Genomic DNA, 9,486 nt, shown 5'->3' on the forward strand with positions numbered 1-9,486 from the left:
GAAAATGCAATATTTACTGGTCAGAAGCAGAAAATTAGCGCATCATTTTAATCCCTTCTCTTTTACTAAAGACACATCGTGTGACATGAAAAGAGACTTTAGCACTACCAAACAGTAACATTTATGAGATATTTTTAAAAGGTAGAATAGAACATATTCACATGTAAAGGGGAAATCTGAATGAAAATTATAAAAACACTTAATTATTAAGTAACTTAAATTTTGTCAACACTCAGTTATTCTTGTACAGAATAGAGATCATTTGCTGGGAATTGTTGATGAAGTAACTCAGCTAACAAACCTGAGAATGTGTATGTTTCTACAGAATATTTGCTATGACAGCACTTAATCATTCCACCTCCAGAGGAAACAATATTGATGAAGATGAAGTAAATATAAAGATGAGAGTTAAGAGACAAATTTATTGATTTCTCTCAAGTAATAGTATGAAATAGAAATGTGTGATAACATTAGGAATAGGTATTTAGTTCAGGACAAAAGTCTACATCTACTTTTTTGTTTTGTTTTGTTTTGAGAAAGGGTTTCACAATTCAGTTCAGGCTGGCTTTGAACTCACTTTGCAGCCCAGGTGGACCTCAAACTCACAGCAGTCTTTCTGTCTCAATCTCCTGAGTGCTGGAATTACAGGCATGTGCCACCACGCCTGGTTACTTTTATGATACTCAGAATTTCTCTTCCTTAAGCAGAATGTGAAGTTCTGCTTTCAGAAACAGCAACAGTAAAAGAGCATGGCCACCTTAGTCCACGATTTTAAGATCAGGAATTGAAGGGAAAATAAATGCATAGTCTAGAGACAAAAACAACTTCTTTGTCATGGGCCACTACACTGGAAGAGCTATCAAAAAAATTGAATTCTCCTACTAATCTTACTGGACATGAATATCCATTTATTATCACAAGTTATAGTAGAATGGACAAGAACAATCTAGCTGCTGATGGTGCTGAGAAAGTCTTCCTCTGTGTCATAGCACTAATTTGAAAATTTAGCTACTAAGATATTTTAATGGTAAAATTGTTCTCATTAAAATTTCTATTACAGGGCTGAGGAAATAGCTTGGTGGTCTAAGTGCCTGCCTGGCAAGTGCAATGTCCTGAATTTGATCCTCAGTACCACATGCCTCACCTGCCTTGAAACTGGATGAGGTGGTGCAGCTGTAATCCCAGCACTGGGGAGGCTGAGACAGGAGGATCACTACAAGTCTGAGCTGTCAGTGAAACCCAGTACCAAATAAATAAATAAAAGTTTTTTTAAAAAAAAGTTCTATTGCATTTAGTGTATTTCTGAACACAAAAAATTCTTTCTGTGATGATAGTGCAGGCTTGGGCCATTCAGCATTCGGTTGAAATGCATGTTCTATGCACCTTTAAATGGCAAGAAGTTCAGTACAGTAAGTACAGATCAAATAATTAGAATGTCCAAACTAAATCTGATGTGTATATGTAGTATATGATGGAAAGTTATTCCAAATTAACAAAAGTAAATTATTTAAGAAAATATATTGAGATACTTGGGAATAATTTTGAGAAAAAATGTCTACTCTGCATCATTTATTGAAATAAAATTCAATTAAGTTAATAATTTAAGTGAAAAAAGTTCTAAAATAAAACATTAGATGTTAAAAAACTGAAGCTAGGAAAGCCTTTCCTTGTATCATATAGACTAAAAAGTTTGATATAGTCAGCTACACAAAAATAAACACATTGTCAAAAGTCAATATAAATGGACTCAAAAGTTAATTCTGCCAGTCCTGCTGGGCTGGCCCCACCTGCGGGGCGTGCTGAGACCTGGATTGACTGAGTGTTGGGGCATGCACCTGTAATTCCAGCTCTTGGGAGACAGTAAACAGGCGGATCACGAGTCCGATCTAGTAGTGAGACCCTGAACACCCTGTAGACCCTTTCCTAAAATACAAAAAAAAAAAAAAAAAAAAAGTTAATTCTGGAAAGTATTCCATACTAAACCCAAACTGCTATTTTCCTCAATTTTTACATAACTCTTACAAATTAAAAAGGCACCTAACAGAAAAATCCACAAAGAATAAACAGAAAATGTCCATTGAAGAATAAATACTAATGGCTACTCAATAATGATAAAATGTTCTCAGTCACAAAAACAAAAATTAAAAATTGCACTGAGATAGTATTTCCATCTACTTCGTTGACCAAAATATATTGGCTAAAAGTGTTAATAGGGCCTCATCCTATTGAAAGAGTGAGTAACAATGAAACTTGTATGAAAGACACTATCTAGCAAAACTGCAGTACCCTTGACATTGAATGTTACATTGAATTTCCACAAAGACATTTATCTTATAGAGATAATGAAGAAGTTATAATTTTAATTCATTTTTATGGCATTCATTGCTATAAAATTTACACAGACAAAAATCTGTAAGTCATGGATCAGAAGCAGAATGGCACAGTGGTGTGACTTTCATAACGAAAAACAAACATTGATATATTCCTAAATAAAGGAACCATGCCTTTTCTATAACAGTTTCGTATGTTACTCATAAGAACTTTGAAAATTTAGTACTGAAACAACTGCACTCTTTCTTCTTTTTGGGGTAGCAGAAATATGCTCTTTATTATGCGATGTATGTCTTTGATTTGGCAGGAAATGATTACTTATTATGATTTGCTTCTTAAATGTTGAGAACTGTGCTGAGAAATGGAATAGGTTTTTTTTTACTTGATTTTAATAATATACAACTGACAAATCACATTCCCAATGCCAGTGACTACGTAGATTTGTTCAAAGAAGCTTTAAGGTACACAGACTCTGAGATCATTAAGATTACTAAAATCCTCAACTGAATTTTATGGATCAGAAACAGTCACAGTCTTAGTCCTTTTTTATTTTTTATTTTATTTTTTTTATTTTAGGGAAGGGTCTACAGGGTATTCACAGTCTCACTCCTAGATTGGACTCATAGTGATCCTCCTGTTTACAGTGTCCCAAGAGCTGTAATTACAGGCACATGCCACCATGCCCAGTCTCTGTCTCAGCATACCCTAGGGCCAGGGCCAGGGATTGAACCAAGGACTGAACCCCCGGCCCCTGTGCATGCTTGCAGGCACTTTAATCCACTGAGCTATTTGGCCAGTCCTCCAATGTCTTAATCTTATCCAAGATGCAATAATGAAGAGCCACAGCTTGGGTGTCATAATAACAATAGATGCTTGTCTTTTGTGGTTCTGAAGGGTGAGAAGTCCAAGATCAAGTCACTGGCAGATTCTGGGCTGGTGTGGTGAGGACCCGCTTCAAGTGTCATGGAGAGTTGCCTTCTCACCGTGTCTTCATGTGTCCAGAGGTCTAAAAGAACTCTTTGGGCCTCATGTACAAAGCTCCAATGCTGTTTGTGAGAACTCCTCCCCAAGACTTGATCAAATCACCTCCCCAAAGTCTCACCCTATAGAGCCACAACCATGGAGGTTAGAATGTAAGACACCGATCTGGAGCGAAACACAAACAGTAAGGACAGTTCAGTGTTCTCTGCTCCTCAGAACATTGCTGATCCTTTCTGTCAGTTCCTCATGCAAGGGAGGACAAAAGGCTAAACCCAATATTTGAGAAACAAGCAAGGACATATAAACAGTCAGGTCTCATCTCCTAGTTAGGACTTTTCTCGGCTCATAACAGAATGTGTTTTGTTTCGTTTTGGAAGCAGGGATTGAACTCAGGACCTTGTGCTTGCCAGGAAGGCACTTATTCTACTGAGCTTTCTCCAAGTCCCAGCTATCTCCCAGGCCCTTTTCCAGAATGTTGAAAAAACAAATACCTGCTTCTGAGGAACTTTTAGGATACACAATTCTAAATAACTAAAAACCCTCCCTTTTTGTTTATGCAGGAAAGCCATTATTAATTTAGAGATTTTTCTATAAATGTCAGTCATGTTTGAATGCATTTTGAAACTGGGTAGGTTCATAATTTAATAATTTACTTCTAGAGATTGAACAGTTAACGTAAATATGCTCAGTGTGGAAAGCACTGTTTTTATTGTGTGTGCAAGTGCCTGTCTGTGTGTATTTAATTCTCACTAGTGAGAAAGATATATGATATCAATATTTTTACAGGTGAGGAGGCACAGTTCCAAGAGATAGACTTTTTTTTCAAGAACAATTCTATGTGGCAAACAAGTTCAGCTGAAGTCATTAATTTACTAATCAAACGATAGGAATGAACACATCTGCATACTTTAAATACTGCTATATTATAAAAATAAAATTATCCTTATACAAAGTCCAAGAGTCAGGAATATGATAAAGACACTAATCTGTCTGGACACTCAGCAGGAGGTGTATAAACTATCTTGTATGGATGGAAATCATTTTGCAGGAGGTAGCACAGGTGTAAGGAGCAGAGAAGGGAAGAAATAAAATGGGGGTGGCAATATTCCGTAATCTGAAGCAGAATGGTGGAGAGAGTGAACCCCTAGAGATGCCCAGATAAAGAGCTGTGACTCACATCCTCCAGCAGAAACAGAGCTTTTTGTATCTTATCAGGGGTGAGACATCATCTTAGAGCATAGGAATACCCCTGATGGCTTAAGAAGATGTTATGAAAAAAAATTGGAAGAGTTGGCAAGATGGCTCAGTGAACGAAACACCTGCTTAGGCAAGAGTGGGGATGGGGGTTTGATCCCTGGCACCACATGCTGCCCCGGCCCTGCCCCCCAGGTGCACTGAGCTGGGCCCTGAGACTGGGAACAGTGGCACATACCTGTAATCTCAGTGTTGGGGAGACTAATACAGGAGGAGGATCGCTATGAGTCCAAGTTGTGTAGGGAGACCCTGTACCAAATACATTAAAAAAAAAAGTGATATGATTAGGACCAGAGAAAATAGTCAAGAAATCTATTTTTTAAAAAGTCTGATAAATAAAAGAGGATCAGACTGAGGGGCAATTTAGGAATACTAAATGCTAATCATAAATGAGTAATATTTACAAAAACTGGTAAAGAGTTGTGAAGAAATGAAAAACTGGAAACATCATGAAAATTAAGTTTTTGAAGTCTATGAATTAACGAATGGCTTGCAGGACCCCAGGACACATTTATTCAAGCTTCTGCTGAACCTGAGTGAACATTCTAAGCTTTGCACCATTTTCATTTATCCCAGTCTCACTCCCTGTTGGCAACTCATACAGTCTTGAAAGTAACCACCATCATTCAGCACTAGAAAATGCAGGTCAGGCTATTCTTTTTCCTAGAATACCAAGAGAAAAGGCTCGTATTTATTTCACCGCAATCCAAACCAGCTCCGTGCTAAGACTGCTGTCTGGGGAGACAGGTTCCAAATGTTAGCAAGTAAACATTTCAGTGGCTGCCTCCTGGGGCTCCAGACAACAGTGGAGCAGATAACTTTTTTAGAAAGTTAAGGGAAAAAGTTTGAGGAGTGTGATGTTTGTAAGAATTTGAAAAGCTCTGATGCACCTTTGGAAATCTACTCCCAGGCTGTAAGCATGCTCTTGAGAGACACGTAAAGGCATTAAACTCTCCCTTCTTGCCCTTAAGGCTCTGTGGACCAAGACGGAAAAGTTAAGGAAAGGTTAAGGTAGAGTTGTGAATTACTCTGGATCAGTATTAAAGACATACTTCTTGGCGAAATTGGGAGATTTTGTTCCTTTCAGACATGTAAGGAAGTCTTTGTCCAAATATTACCTGACTACTAAGGTAACAAAATAGATATAGCTGAGCACCCTTTGTACAAAAGTCAAAAATGTTGCAAACAGTTTTGGATTTTGGAGTTAAAAGGTCAGAAAGGAGGCCACCAAGCCCATGCAGAACTGGACCAGACATACTGATCCTAGTAAAGCAGGTTTATTGGAAGCTCATGTGGAGGAAGCTCATGTGGAGTTGGAAGCTCATGTGGAGGGCTATCTCACAGGCCAAGAGAGCACTGAACAAAGGGGGGCAGGGGACTTTATAGGAGGGTGATTGTGGGCTGGAACAGCCAAATCACAGGTGAACATTATTTGTTTTCCTTGTGGTTGAATCAGAGTCAGGTGGACCTATTCTGTGGCTTTGGGACCAAGGGAGAGTTTTGGGGTAGGGTGCCTGGGGAACTTCGAGTCCTGACCTGTCAGGAGCAGTTACCATTTTGGATATTTGAATTAGGGGTGTTTGACTAGTAAAGTTTATTTAAATATTCCAAACTGAGAAATACCACAATCTGAAATACCTCTGCTTTCAAACACTTTCAATAAGGAATAACCTACCTGTACTTCTGTTGTGATATATGACAAACAAGATACATTTTTGACATTTAGTTAACAAAAGCAATGGCCCAAACAACTTCCACAGCCAAGAGGAGTGGCACCCTAGGGTAGGGATTGAAGACAAAATGGTTTTCAGAGTTCTCTCATTTTGAACACCTTCAGTATGGAACAATAAAAAATTACAACACATGGGCAAAGATAACACTGAGAAATCCTGGAAATTGGGCTCTCAAAAAGAAGCTGAGTAATTTTAAATATTCAAAGAGTCAAAGAAAGGATGAGATCAGTGATGTAAAATAGAGTATAGATAAAAAAAAAACAGGAGCTACTAAAGGAACTAAGTAGAAATTCTGGAAATGAAACTAACATGAAAAAAACAAATCATTGGAAGGGCTCAAAAGCAGATTTGGACAAGAAAAAGAAAGAATCAGAGTACCTGACAGTTAAAAGTACTGAATCTGAAAAACACAAAGGAGAAAGAAAATCAGGCTAACACTGAGCACACCAACATAAAGAGCAGAGGAAGAGAAGAGGCCAGAAAGATTGGAGAAATGACAGCCTATATGTCCCAAATCTGATGAACTATACTAATGTATAAATTGGTGAAGCTAAATGAACTCCAAGCAGAATAAGCTCTGAGAGAGTCATCCTTAGATGTGTCATTAACATGCTGTTCCAAAAGAGAAACTTGAAAGCATCAAACTGAAAGTGACAAGTCACACACGTGGCCCTAGGGAGATTGGCGGGTGTTCCTTGTTGGAATTCTTGGCTATCAGAAGGCAGGGGGATCAAAGTTGAAAAGAAACATCGAACTTTCCATTCTCTGCGTGACAAGAATTTCCTTCTAAAATGTAGGTGACATCATGACAGTAAACAAAACAGAGCTGGTGGTCGGCAGACCTCCCCGCGGTGCAGACTGAAGGGTGGCACAGAGCCTGAAATAAAGACACTGTACCAGGCTTCCGTCTCACACGAACACTTGAAAACCATGGGAGAAGGCAACAATGTGCAGGTGAATATAGCACCTGCAAGGAAAAAGATAAGTTTTCTCTATAAATCATTTTTTTTTGTGGTGATGTCTAGTCACTTTATTTCATTCTATCTCATAGTCTATTAAATAAGCCTCAAATCAGCACTACTTGCAATCTAGTATCTTAGAATAATTGGCAAAAGAATTCCATCAGTTTTGGTTGTTTCCTGTTCAGCCAACGCAGTTTTTTCCCACAGAGCCACATCTCAGTCATTGCACAAGCCGGTTGAATAGCATTAAAGCCACTGCTCCTTGTGCAGCATTACAAGGAGCCTTTTCCTTTCACCTGGTGTCTTCATGCATGGCTCTTCCTACTCCTCAACCGATTGGTAAGATCTACGAAGGCTCTCCTGTCTGTTAGTAGCAGCTTAGCTGCCACACCTTAGCAGTTAATGGGACGTGCCAGATCCATCCCCAAACCAGGCTGAACTCAAACTGGAAGCTCTGACAAATAAATCATGTAACCGTCCTTTATAAATACAAATTTGAGCTTTCTCACACTCATTATGTTTATAAATCATTTTCTAAGGACTTTATATTTTAAGGTTTAGGCTCAGAGGAAAGTACAAAGATTTCTAGGATTTTCCTGACCTTACACACATATCCATGCTGCCATTATCCATATCGTCTTCCAGAGTTTATTTTAGTAGATGACCCTGCACAGACCCATTGTCATCCAAAGAGCATAGCTTATGTTAGAGTCCACTCTTAGTAGTGTATGTTTTACAGGATGGGCTAACTGTGCAATGCCATGACTCCATCATTATGTAGTATCATGAAGATTGCTTTCACTGTCCGAAAAGGTTTATTTATTTATTTTTGTATTTTAGGGAAGGGTCCACAGGGTGTTCAGGGTCTCACTACCAGATCGGAGTCATAGTGATCTGCCTGTTTACAGCCTCCCAAGAGCTAGGATTGCAGGTGCGTGCTACCATGCTCAGTCTCAATTGCCATTTCTGCACACCCTGGGGGTGGGGCTGGCACGGCCGGCCTGGGGATCAAACCTGCACCCTGTGCCTGCTTTTAGGACCTTTAATCTGCTGAGCTATTTGACCAGCCCTGTCCTAGAAGTTTTAATTACTCCCTACCTGTTCATTTCTCCCCTCCTTTGACTTCTGGAAATAACTGATTAATTTTTTTTTTTTAACTGTCGGTATGATCATCTGTCTTCCAAAATATCCCGTAGAAGAAATCATACAGTATGAAATCTCTCCAGGTTGACTTCTATCACTCAGTACCATGTATTTGACTCTCATCTGAGTCTTCGTATGACTTGACAATTCATTTCTTTTCATCATTGAATAATATTCCTCCCTGGATATGCCACAGCTGAGCTATTTACCTACTTAAAGATATCTTAGGGGCCGGGGAGATGGCTCAGTGGAGTAAGCGCTTCCCTGGCAAGCGCAAGGGCCTGAGTTCAATCCCCGGTTCTGCTAAAAAAATTTTTAAAAAAAGATATCTTAGTTGCTGTTAAGTTTCAATAATTGTGAAGAAAGTTCCGTAAACCTAATTGAGCAGTTTGCGGTATGGACATCAAACTTTAGTTCCTTTGGTTAAATGTGAAGGAACATAATTGTTGGATCATGTGGTAACAGTATGTTTAGTTTGGAAAGAAACTTGTCTTCCAACACAGCTGTAGCATTTTGCATTGTCACCAGCAGTGAGGGAGCCTCCCTATTCCTCCAGTCTTTGCCTGTAATGTGTTTTTTTTTTTTTTCAATCTGACTGAAAAGACAGCTGCCCACATCAGTAACTACCAATTGATGTCAATGAGCACACAATGTAATTTCTGGTAATAAGGATGTAAGTCTGGGGTAGAGAAATGTAGAGAAAAAATTTTGTAGTGCTGAGATAGCCTTAATTCAAAGAAAAGAAAAATTGAAGAAATTGAAGATCTAAGTCAATTTATAGCCAGTGAGCTGAGCAAGTGAGTGATTTTTAAAACTAAAAGCCAAAATCAAACAAAAGATGGCTTCATTGGTGAATTATGCAAACATTAAAGAATAATTAATGCCAATTCTTCACTAATTTTCAAAAGTATAAAGGAAAAGGAAACACTTCTTCACTTTCTCTGAGGCCTGCATTCCTGACTGCCAAAGACAAACACATCACAAGAAATAAAAACTTCAAGCTGATATACCTTATGAATCCACAAGAACATACTAGTTTGACAAATTCAGCAGCATGGACAAGGGAGCAGACAACATGACAA

Source organism: Octodon degus, unplaced genomic scaffold, assembly GCF_000260255.1.
Source record: "Octodon degus isolate 3935 unplaced genomic scaffold, OctDeg1.0 scaffold00024, whole genome shotgun sequence".
Classification (NCBI taxonomy): Eukaryota; Metazoa; Chordata; class Mammalia; order Rodentia; family Octodontidae; genus Octodon; species Octodon degus.